This window comes from Diabrotica virgifera, chromosome 3 (assembly GCF_917563875.1).
Source record: "Diabrotica virgifera virgifera chromosome 3, PGI_DIABVI_V3a".
In the NCBI taxonomy this organism is placed as follows: Eukaryota; Metazoa; Arthropoda; class Insecta; order Coleoptera; family Chrysomelidae; genus Diabrotica; species Diabrotica virgifera.
In genome coordinates this window covers 102,470,841-102,484,161 of record NC_065445.1, presented here as the reverse complement: position 1 = coordinate 102,484,161, position 13,321 = coordinate 102,470,841, and the positions used below count along the sequence as shown (strand labels likewise).

The 13,321-nt window shown below is 31.6% G+C and overlaps 1 protein-coding gene across 1 annotated transcript in view; it reads left to right on the top strand.

Annotated features, from left to right (window-relative positions):
- Positions 1 to 13,321, top strand: part of LOC126881248 (short-chain dehydrogenase/reductase family 16C member 6) — a 110,804-nt gene that overhangs the window by 47,208 nt on the left and 50,275 nt on the right. The gene's annotated exons all lie outside the window — the stretch shown is intronic.

Sequence of the window (13,321 nt, the reverse complement as noted above, 5' to 3'; positions counted from 1 at the left end):
ATTCAAACTCTTAACAGATAGAAAGTTTTTCTAGTGCACATGTAAAGAAGAAAATTAGGTCGTCGATTAGGACGCAGAAAAAGAATGCGCTACAGCCATTTTGGACAGCTGATCAAGTCAATAACCTTTTGGTCAATGTGGTTTATAATAAAAAAAATAGACGCCTTGCATTGAATAAATCTTCTAATAGAAAGTGTTAAATACATTTTTAAATCCAAACGGTAGCGCCATGTCGTTTCTTCAAAATTAGTGACTTGGCCGCAAAATGTCAATGACCTAAAAGATTTCTGGCTTTTATAATACATAAAGACTATACTTGTAAATATTTTACAATAAAATTATAATAATAATTACACTTTCAAAATTAGTTTTTAAGAAAATATGTAACTATATACAGGGTGTTTCAAAAAAAGGTAATACCGCCTCTAGGATAGGTAAAAAACTGAAAAATAATTTGAGTTTGGTTAGTAAAAAATTTTTGTTACGCCATCCGTTTTCAAGATAAAAGGAGTTGAAGAAAAAAAATCATAAATTTTTTACGATTTTGCTGAAACTACTGGCAACTACTGGAATTTTATACGAATATGTTTTGTGGAAGCTGATACATCCCATGAATTTGTTTTTATATCTGACTCTAATAGAGGGCGCTAGTTACAAGAATCGTACCAAGTATTATTCAACATAACTTTTTTATAAGTACAATCAAAATCAAAATTCCAAGTGAACTTAAACCTTAAACACGATACAATTTTACGTCAAAAAGTACTTTTGGTAAAATTCGATACTGTTTACCTTTTTCGAAATATTTTGATTTGAAAACCATGAAGTAACAGCCGATACTGGTATGTATAAAGTAATGAAAAAGTTATCAATTAAAAAAATCTCAAGAAGAAAAGTAAAATAAAGAATAAGGACATAAAATAAAAGTCAATTAGAGTAAGTGTTTAAAATGTTCTCCGTTTCCGCAAATACACAATTTTATCCTTTTTTGAAGTTAAACTTCTTTAGGTGCGTTGAGAGTAAATTTATATGTGCGCGAATTCATCAAAAGTCTTGGTCCTGAGCGCAGCTCAAACGTTTTATACTGGCTCTGATTGGGTAATTACAATGACCTGTCAACAATTGTTCAATATGTCGGTTATAGGTAAACAAATGTTGTGTATATTAGTTTTTATTGTTGTGAGGACAGAGAAAAAAGCAAGTTTATAATTGTAGTGACTTTTTAAATAGTTTTTAAAATCAACAGGTACGTAATTATTGTAAATGTTTCAGTATTGTAATAAAACATTACATAGGTACTTACCTATTTGGAAAATGTATGTACCTATCTAGTAGCTAATGCTTTGATTTACATAAATTGATTACCAACATAATTTCTACCAATCTTCATCTAATATATTGGTTTCTTACTCTATGTTTTGTTGTATTTTAATATTTTAATTCAACAAAAATCAAACTAATTTGATTAAATTCAGAACTTCAAACAGTAAAACGTTCAGTTGGCCTATCTTCGCACATGACAGGTACGTGTAGGTGGCAAAATGAGTAGAGGCTTCGACTTCAACTCCTAATCACCCGAATAAACGCGGGTTCGAATCCCAATGAAAAATTTTATTTTTTATTTTTTTTATACGTTTTATGATTGTAAGTATATTTGTTATATAATTTTTTTTTCAGAAAATACGTATTTAGTTAAAATTTTTGCCAACACTTTTTGTTCAGAAATCATTTCTTTGTGGCATTTTTCAATGTGTTTGTGTGTGTTTTATTCATTTATTTTTTTAATTTTTGGTATAGTTTTAATAAAAATTTTTGGAAAGTAGTAAGTACCTATTAAAATTAGTTTAATATTGAAATCAAATATAAATAAACTGTTTAAGAGGATCGGTACGTTTTTTCGGCTACAATGCTATTCTAATGGGGATTCATTTTTTTCGAATCCTGAGAAAACTAATAAGTATTTTTAAAAAATTTAAACGCCGAATGAAAGATTATGTTATTAGCGAGGGCCGAAAGTCCCTGAGAACTTCTATAATGTTTATTTTAATAAGTTATAGGGGTGAAAAACTAAGAGAAAATTTAGTGTTATTTTTAATTTCAAATATCTCATTCAAAATAAACTTTTTATTTATTCTAAGGGACTTTCGGCCCTCGGTAATAATTTAGTCTTTCATTCTGCGTTTAGATTTTTCAAAAAGATTTATTGATTTTTTTTTATTTGAAAAAAATGAACACAATGTCCGTTGTAATATTTTCCAAATCTATCTTTGTCATACAACGCACTTAGTCGAATAGAATATTGTCAGTCAGACACTGACAATCAGTGACAATTTTAAATAATTATTTGACATGAATCGAGAATATTTTTAGTTGTTGATAAAATAATATTGATATAAGTGTATTTTTGATAAATAATTGATTTAAGAGGTGAACTTTATAAAAAGTTATTTATTGTGTATTATTTATGGAAGATAGAAGCAGAGAATACATTAAGATATATTCTGTGATCCAAGTATTTTGTTGTTAAAGATGTTCAAAATTTAAAGCGTTCCATAGTAACAATATATTATTAAAAAATCACTTAAACACTTTTCCTCTTTTCTCGATTGAGTATTAGTTTTTGTTGTAGGTACATATAAATTATTACAATCACTGAATACATAGCTAGTGAAAAAATTATCACATTTATTAACTGAATTAATAATTTGCAATTATACAAAAAATAACATTCAAAAGCCATCTCTTTAAGCTAGTTATGACATTGTCAAGTAGAATGACATTCTAGTAATATGTACATATCCATACCAGTGTGAATTTTACTACACGTAATTTGCCATGTAAAGACAGAAAAGGTAGGGATAGCCGTAAAATATTTGCGAATTATGTACCCGTAGCCTTAAAGTACATATTAATTTCGTTGGAATCTATAATAGAAGTATAACTTCTTACGTGCGTACAAAGTACACACACATTCTTTTTTAAAAAATCCATTAATGTTCTACACCATTGGGGATTAGTTATGGCGTCATTATAGTGACGTTGAATTCTATCTTCTAATTCTTGACGGGAATTTACCTCTGTAGCATAGACTTTTTCTTAACGTATGGCCATGTTGTCCTTATCTCCAAGAAACAGAGGGTCAAGATTAAAAACTGCACTAGCTAACATTTGCCACATGTGCAGAGTACCTTTTTGGTATAAAATTGTACGATGTTTAAGTTCACTTGTAATTTTGATTACAGCACATTTGTATAAAATTTCATGACAATTTTTCCAAATGACATGATATGCTTTTTTAATCGCCTTTACTTGAATTTCTGAAATATCTAATTTTTCTACTACTGAGGTATTGACATATCTCGATCAGCTCGGGCAAGATAATGCAAATTTAGCAATAACTCAAAAAGTATGGCATTTAGGTTTTGGGAACAATATACGATAAATAATCAGTATTTCTTGAAGACTTTAAGAGTCAGATTTTCAGAATAATGGAAGACCTGACAACAATTATTATTTAAACACCACCATAATATTCGCCGCATCACAAGTCCCTTAGGTACACACCAAAATCTATAAAAATCGTGCAAACCGTTTCCATGTAAAAGTATGTTGTATAGTATAAAGTACAAGACATTAACGCCGTAAAAATGAGTGGGTGCATACAATATTCCAGCTACAAAGGAGCTGATATGAATATTAGGTACGTGGCGCGAAAATGTATTTCCATTTTGGTGGAAAATAAAATTCTAGTTTTATTTTAAAAGATGTTTTCATAGTATTTGCTAAATTTGAAGTAAAACGCGTCACAAAAGAGTAACTTTGATAAAGTTTGTATTTTGAAGCCCTTTTGTGGCTCGTTTTACTTCAAATTTAGCAAATATTATGAAAACATCTTTTAAAATAAAACTAAAATTTTATTTTCCACCAAAATGAAAATACATTTTCGCGCCACGTACCTAATATTCATATCAGCTCCTTTGTAGCTGGAATATTGTATGCGCCACTCATTTTTACGGCGTTTAGCGGTTTTTATGCTTGTATCCAGGAGTTTTTCAAAGTTATTTATAAATTAAATGTATGAAGTTGAATGAAATGTTTCTCTATTACACGTTAAGCGTTATAAATGGTCGCCTTTCTCGCATTATCTCTCAAATGATTTAGTGTCCATTGAATGTACACTAGATTTTTTTCTATTCGAAATATACTGGTAAAAAAATATTGGGATGGCCGGTAAATGAACTTGGATTGCCCTATCAATTTATCGTCGTAACCACTACAACTACATAAACCATTTCGACGATAATGGTTAAATGGATTATACCTTTGGAAGTTGATAACTTCTGGACGGCTTAACTGATTTTGATCATTAAACATCAGTTTGAAATGGAGTGACAAGTAGTATCTGATGCATCTAAGGTCAAGTATGATAACTGACGGTATTACAGGAATCATTGAGCTTGAAAAACCGCTTTTCCCATAAGAAATAGATTTGATCATACTTATGAAGCCTATAACTTAAAAATTCGAATTTTCCCAGATATGTGGTATACACCGTTAGATACATCTAGAGTCCCCCTACAAACGCTAAGTTATTGGCGCAATTCGTAGGTTGAAATTTTGAGTACATAATTGTCGAAAAACCAATATTTTCAAAGTTTTTCAGTTTTTCGGCTATACTGAGCCGTGTGTAAGTATGACCTTGACCGCTTAGGCACCATATCAAATCTTAACTCAACGCTATTGATTTGGTGTATTTGCGATTTTCCTGTCTCTCCTTGAACCTAAGATAAACACTCCCAAAAAATATGCCATTTTGTATCTACCTAGCCCTATAGCTGGCTTATGGGTGGTCAAAAGTCACAAACTACATAGGTTCTGAATCGGCCCTCACCCCTCTTGAAACTTAGAAAGAAAAATTCAGATCGGTGTAACTTTTCCACACACATACATACATACATATCCACAAACATTTTCCCCTTTAAAAAAAATTGAGTCATATTTCTGAGCTTGGTAACTTTTGAAGGGTATAACCGATTTTCAAAATTAGACATGCGTTGGAAAGGTAATGCTCAGTACTATCAGAGGCCGTAAAGGTCGTATTTAAATTTTTGAAATTTTTGGAAGTTTTCGTGACGAGAACGAAAAACAGACCCTAAATGGGAAGGGCCGTAAAATCCACACCCTTGGACCAAAATGGAGAGTTGATATACGGATGGGCGAGTCTTTTCCTAAACTTTAAGATGGGATTTGGCCAAATTTTCAATTCAATCAGATTTAGAAAATCGAAAATTTCGTGTATATATAGTGTCGCATGTAGGGGTGTTGTGCACCACTGGCGAGAACTGCCGTTCTCTGGTAATTGGGAGAATAAAACCAGAAGTATTTCATAAAGAAATATTAAGAATACCATATTCTTTAATTTAAAATAATGTATGCATATCAAAGTGGCTAAAAGAGGATTGATATCGATAGGATGTCGATATTGATAGTAAATCATACGTCAGACCGATATTTACAAAGCGGGGATAGTATCATATGTGATTTTTTCTGGTTTTCCTCATGATTTACAACGTAATTGGCATGTCAATTTATATGAAATAAAAAATACCATTATAAGTGCATTCCATGCAGCATACAAAGGGCATTGCATTCCTATATGGCAAAAAAGCTTTATAATGTGTACTATGTATAAAATGTAAAAGCTATTATATGTTGAAAACTTCTTTGAATGCAGCGAGTTTTCTTCTGATTAAGACTATTCACAATGCCTTGTTAGTACGAAGATATGTCCGGTTTCTTTACAAAATGGTGCGTCTTCATACCTACTTATAATGGATTTCTGTCAAAATGTCAAAAATGCCTATTTATGGACATGTTAGTTTTCTCTTCTCACCTATTCATTTATTATAATTAATACACGCAGTAAGATTTATGAACTGACGATTCACAAAATCTATTTTCTCGCTCTATCTCATGCACATGCCTATTCAGTTCTAGATTTATTTATATCAATTTATGCCATTATTAATCAAAATTCTGATATGACATGATTGTAATTTCGAGAAGAATCTATTCATGTAAATTTTGTTGCATTTGAATGGTATTACATTTTTAAAAGTGTGCGGTGTCCTTTAAAAATATACTTGAAGATGGGTCACCTTGTAATCTCTATTTCTGTTAAAACATCCGACATGTATTCTTTTATAGTAACTTTACTTTTAGTGTAATGCTTGTTTCTATTGATTGTATCATGGGATTGTCGGGAATCTAGAGATATAGTTAAGATTTTTTGTAAAAAATTTGATTTATTATTAATAGACTAAGTTTTCACTCTAATGGCATACAACATATCCCACCAGAATGAAAACAATGGGAACCTTCTCTGGTTACACCTCCGAGGCTTCTACAATTTGCAAGCCATACGGATGCTGAGACTAAGGAAGATGAGGGAATTCTACAATTTACAATTCACGTCACATCTGCTCAGCGCGGTAAAATTCCAACGAGACTGGTTCCCTTCATACTCCACACAGAGTAAATGTAAATCAAAAATGAATAACCACTTTCAATTTCGTTGCAAAACGAAAATACAGCCGAACCATATTCCAGTCCAATCAGAGAGTGCTGCAAGCACCTCTACCGGTTTCGAAACTTATTAGTCTCTCATCAGGAGGCACATATGCTGCTCTCCCTGATCCAACCAAAACAAACCCCAGCGTGCAGTCCCGAATTGCAACGAACGAAATTGCATAGATGCCCTAGCGGCAACTGCTAGCAAAAGACTAAGTTTTCACTCTAATGGCATACAACATATCCCACCAGAATGAAAACAATGGGAACCTTCTCTGGTTACACCTCCGAGGCTTCTACAATTTGCAAGCCATACGGATGCTGAGACTAAGGAAGATGAGGGAATTCTACAATTTACAATTCACGTCACATCTGCTCAGCGCGGTAAAATTCCAACGAGACTGGTTCCCTTCATACTCCACACAGAGTAAATGTAAATCAAAAATGAATAACCACTTTCAATTTCGTTGCAAAACGAAAATACAGCCGAACCATATTCCAGTCCAATCAGTTGCCGCTAGGGCATCTATGCCATTTCGTTCGTTGCAATTCGGGACTGCACGCTGGGGTTTGTTTTGGTTGGATCAGCGAGAGCAGCATATGTGCCTCCTGATGAGAGACTAATAAGTTTCGAAACCGGTAGAGGTGCTTTCAGCACTCTCTGATTGGACTGGAATATGGTTCGGCTGTATTTTCGTTTTGCAACGAAATTGAAAGTGGTTATTCATTTTTGATTTACATTTACTCTGTGTGGAGTATGAAGGGAACCAGTCTCGTTGGAATTTTACCGCGCTGAGCAGATGTGACGTGAATTGTAAATTGTAGAATTCCCTCATCTTCCTTAGTCTCAGCATCCGTATGGCTTGCAAATTGTAGAAGCCTCGGAGGTGTAACCAGAGAAGGTTCCCATTGTTTTCATTCTGGTGGGATATGTTGTATGCCATTAGAGTGAAAACTTAGTCTTTTGCTAGCAGTTGCCGCTAGGGCATCTATGCCATTTCGTTCGTTGCAATTCGGGACTGCACGCTGGGGTTTGTTTTGGTTGGATCAGGGAGAGCAGCATATGTGCCTCCTGATGAGAGACTAATAAGTTTCGAAACCGGTAGAGGTGCTTGCAGCACTCTCTGATTGGACTGGAATATGGTTTGGCTGTATTTTCGTTTTGCAACGAAATTGAAAGTGGTTATGAGAAAAAAGTTGATTAATAGCAAACTGAAAATTTGTTAATAGCTTAACGGTGTCTAGTCGGACAAACTTTGATATATGGGAACACTGGAACAGGGGAAGTTTTAATTGTGGAATAGGTTAAAAATTTGGAACGGTCATACCACGAAAACGTCACATGTATTTTGTCCGATATAACTTCCATTTGATTTGTTACCCATTCATTAAACTCTCATGCAACAATCAAACTGCTATTTGTCACCTGTCATAATTCCTGTCATTTGACATGTTCTACGTGTTCCACTCATTAAAATGTCAAGTTGGTGATAAATAGCAGTCTGATTTTCGCAGGACAGTTTAATGATAGGGTAACAAATTAAATGGAAGTTCTGTCTGACAAAATACATGGGACGTCCTCGTAGTCTGACGTTCCAAATTTTTAACCTGTTCCACAATTAAAACTTCCCCTGTTCCAGTGTTTCCATACATCAAAGTTTGTCCGACTAGACACCCTTAAGCTATTAAAAAATTTTCAGCTTGCTATTAATCAATTTTTTTTTCATACGCGGGATCCAGACCTATAATCTGTTTGCTCTAAAGTCCGCTTGATATCCGCCCAGATTATTTTTAAATTTGATTTTACTCTTCTATCACATCAATTAATGTAATATTAGGTTTAGTTAGATTCTAAAGGAGATCACTCTCGGGAGTTAAATTCTGCATATTATTAAGGGGGTAGGAGCAAAATCTTGGTCCAATGTATTTAATTGCATTCTTTTTTTTTTCGAATCCTGAGAATATTTTTGAAAAATTTTAACGCAGAATGAAAGGCTACATTGTTAACGAGGGCCGAAAGTCTCTTAGAATAAACAAAAAGGTTCTTTTGGGTGAAATATTTGAAATTAAAGATCACACTGAATTTTCTCTTTTTGTGTATTACCTGTAACTTATTAAAAAAACATTATAGAAGTTTTCAGTGTGACTTTCGGCCCTCGGTAATAACGTAATTTTTCATTCTGCGTTTAAATTTTTAAAAAATACTTATTAGTTTTCTTTAAAAAAAAGTGAATGCATTTAACTAGCATTGGACAAAGATTTTGCGCCCACCCCTTAAGTATCTTGCTAAAAAACGCTTATTCCCCTTAGGCGGATTGCAAATCATTCTACAAAATAGGACTTATATAAAAAAATTGGTGGAGCCCGGTTTTACATACATATATACATTACATAATACTATCTAACATTACCTTGTCCTCGATATGTTATATATTTCCAATGGGATCGATTACATGATTTAAAAATATATTGACCTGCAGCCTCTAGCTTTCTTTACAGTTAAGTAGCTTTTTAATATGTTAATAATAATTTAAACTGAATCAGAATCTGTCATCATTTTTTTATACCAATTCTTAAAAATCCAGTTACGGAAATATGGAAATAAAAATATTGCATAATGCATTTATTTTAGAAAATATATGCATGAAACATTAAAAAATAAATATAAAATTTAAAAACATAACAGATATTTTATTAAATAGCATATTTTTAAGAAAATATCCCCTTATAATACATTAATAAACATTTATTTTAAAATAAAACAAAATATATGTAATATGTAGGGACTAATTTATTATAGAATCTAAGATGCGCTAGAAATAAATAAACCAAGACACTTGAATTTTACGAGGAGCACTCCCAAATCCTAATTTACAATGTATGTACATTGTAAATCCCAAATCATTATTTACAAAGGTTATCCTACGTTGTAAATCATGATTTGGGAGTGCTCCTCGTAACATTCAACATGTTTGGGTTTGTTTATTTCTAGTGCATCTTTATTGTGATTTTAGTGTAGATATCTGTAATTATCTTTATTAAGTAAAATACTATTCTCGAAAAGTAAGCAAGAACAAATTTTTAAATTTTGAAATTTTATACAAAAAATAACAAAAGCTTACTATCCAAATCATTTTGACCATCCAAAGTTATCATCTTTTTGTAGTACTAATCTTAATTTTAAATGAACATTCCAGATACTCCGTTTTTGTCCTACTAAGTATTAAACCCTCTTCTTCATGGGTTTTTCTCCACTGTTCCAGTTTTTGTTTTAAATACCTGTCTATATTTACTAATTTACTACTAAAGCTAGTACTAGCCTTTAATATTCTTCTAAACACAACCTATCTCCTTATGGAGTTGGCGACCACATCCTTATTCTCTTCACTGCAAAAGAGACATATTCAGAAATAGATCAGTTGAAGTTAAACCATAGACCAGGGCGCATCTGTAAAAATATTAGTACATTTGGACGTTGAGAGGTGACTCAAATTTTTTTGCAGAAATTTCTTGAAAATAAATTAAATAATAATAATTGAAAAAAAAAAATCAATGGGAAAATCCCAATAGTTGGCTGTATACCATAGTTTAAAAAACCAATACAGAAGTAAAAACTTCGAGATGTATTCTGGTATAAAATCGTTTATTTAAAAACTATAAAATGTCATCGATTGCAGAACGTTTTCGTTCTAAACAGAACATCTTCAGTGCATCCTGCCGAGTATTTTGAAACTAGCACACCGTAAATAGTGTTAACATCATCATATATGGTTTACATAATGTAATATGTTAAAATGTTATGACTACAAGTCGATGTTAATGGATAAAGTGGAACACATGCTAAAAGGGTGCCATGGTTCCCTGCTCGAAGATACTAGGTACTTGCCAATTCAATGGGCACAGACCAACTGCCAATAATAATTGAGTTATCCTCCCTCTCAAAAAGGTCCGGAACATTGTTTAACTAATCAAAATGTCGAAAAATGAAGAAAAAATTCGATCTTTTTCTTCGTTTTTTGATTATACCTTTAAAAGTATTCATTTCTGAGAAAAGTTGTACTAACATAAAAGTTGCGTAATTAAATTTCCTACAATAGAGAATTAGTTAAGAATTAAAAAAATAGTCACCTTTGTTGCAAAATAGCAATAATTGTGAAAAAAACATACAAAAAAAAGTATTCACATTTTACGTTTTTCAACCATTTATGGTAGACTTAGGACCTTCATATTTCACTCAGAAAAACTCTATGATACAGTAAAACAATACTGTAAATTTTATTAAGATCAGTTAAATAGATTTTGCAAAATAAATTTTGCAATCCAGCTTTCGCAAAAAAAATTCATTTTTTCAAAATGTTACAGGACTAAAAATAAAGCAGATCGCACGTTGAATTTTTTTTGCGTATAGAAGTTTACTGTACCTTTCATTTGCAATTTTGCAAAATTAAAATCAATTAACTACCACGGCGTCAGGAATTTTTTAAAATAAACATTAATTATTGGTGCTACGCGCAGGACAGCGGATAGTTTGCTCTTATTGGTCATTCCAATGACCTTTGATAATGATTGATACATTTTAATTTTTATTACATTTTGATATAAATAAATAAATTTGTTTATTGCAAAATAAAAACACATACTCTATCCTTTGAAATAACACTTTTATTAGCAAAAACTTTATTGTTCATATATTTTAACTTAGAGAATAAAAGTTTATTATTTTTAAACATATGCAATTGTTTAAACAATATTTCACAAACAATAATAAAATTAGTTTGATTTTTGTGGAATTAAAATATTAAAATACAACAAAATATAGAGTAAGAAAATAATATATTAAATAAAGATTGGAAGAAATTTTGGTGGAAATCAACTTGTGTGAATCGAACACCGCTGTCCTGCGCGTAGCACCAAAAATTAATGTTTATTTAAAAAATTTCCTGACGCCGTGGTAATTAATCGATCTATATTTTGCAAATTGCAAATGAAAGACACAGTTTATTCCTATAAGCAAAAAAAAATTTCAACTGGCTATCTGCTTTATTTTCAGTCCTGTAACATTTTGAAAAAATGAATTTTTTTGCGAAAGCTGGATTGCAAAATTTATTTTGCAAAATCTTTTGAACCGATCTTAATGAAATTTACAGTATTGTTTTACTATATCATAAAGTTTTTCTGGGCGAAATATGAAGGTCCTAAGTATAGCATACATGGTTGAAAAACGTAAAATGCGAATACTTGTTTTTGTATGGTTTTTTCGCAATTATTGCTATTTTGCCACAAGGCTGACTATTTTTTAAATTTTTTACCAATTCTATATTGTAGGAAATTTAATTATCCAACTTTTATGTCAGTAAAACTTTTCTCGGAAATGAATACTTTTAAAGTTATAATCAAAAAACGAAGAAAAAAATCTAATTTTTCCTTCATTTTTTGACATTTTGATTATTTAAACAATGTTCCGGACCTTTTTGAGAGGGAGGATAACTCAAATATTATTATTTGATTTATTTTCAAGCAATATCTGCAAAAAAATTTGAGTCACCTCTCAACGTCCATCTCAAAACAGATGCGCCCTGGACTACCAGTCCATTTGCTAAAATTAGCCAGCGAGGATATAATCTGCATCCCCAATCTAGCCCTCTCGGCCTTTTTTGCCCTCAATATTGCTTTGTAGAATTGACTGCAGAAGTCAGTCTTTTTTAATTGCTCTATGTTTAACCATTTTATATATCTTATTCTCCCCCTTCCTGATATCAATTTGTTCGTACAGTTTATTTTGAGCTTCTGCTTTAGCTGTTGCTACTGCTACTTTCGCTTCTTTTTCAGCGACCTACTTTCTTGCCACACTTATAGTTTTCTTCTTCCTCCTGGAATTCTTCGTTTATAAATTATTTACAGTTTAATCTACGTATTAGAAATTGTTTATAAGAATTAGTCCAGAGAAATAAGATTTTGCTCCTGACACATCCCCCTCCAGGGCGAAACCAATTTTTTTGAGTAGAATAGACATCTATATTAAAAACCTATACAGTTAAACCGGGAGATATTAACAGAAGTTCAACCACGATTTTCTAAGTCCTGCCCTTTGCAATACTGGAAGGTTAGAGAAGGTACTTACAATTTGTGAAAAAATCCACGGGTTTCCTGTGACATTTTTCTGTGAAAATTAGATTTTCCATGAATAAAAAAATTGGGAGTTGCGATGAATTTTTAAGTCCTGCCATATCCATACAATAACAGGATACTATCTATTTTATGAAGAAAATTTTTTGGGCAGGACGGTCGCAAAAGTACTTAGGGAGTATACATATATACAAATATGTAATGAAAATAATGAAATTTTCATGATTAGTCCTGCCAACTTAATAAATTAATTATATTTATTTCAAAATGACCAAAAAAAAATATTGGCATGACGTCACCTAATGTTTAACTGCACTTGTTTCTTGGAAAATTTTGTATAAAATTTTCACTCTGGTTCCGTGATTTTCTAAGTCATAAAATAAATTTTGTTACAAAATAAATAATTTCAGTATACATTATGCAAAATGGCAGGATGTTTAGTTACACCTTTTTTACTATATATAGTTAAAAAATTTGTAAGATAATTCGTGGAAAATTACACGATTTTCTAAGTCATGCCATTTCGCACATATCTCAAGAAGGTTAATATAAATCTATTTTCAAAGAGGCAGGATGGTTGTATAGTTATTTCGTATAAAAAAATTAAATTATCTGTATGTAAAAT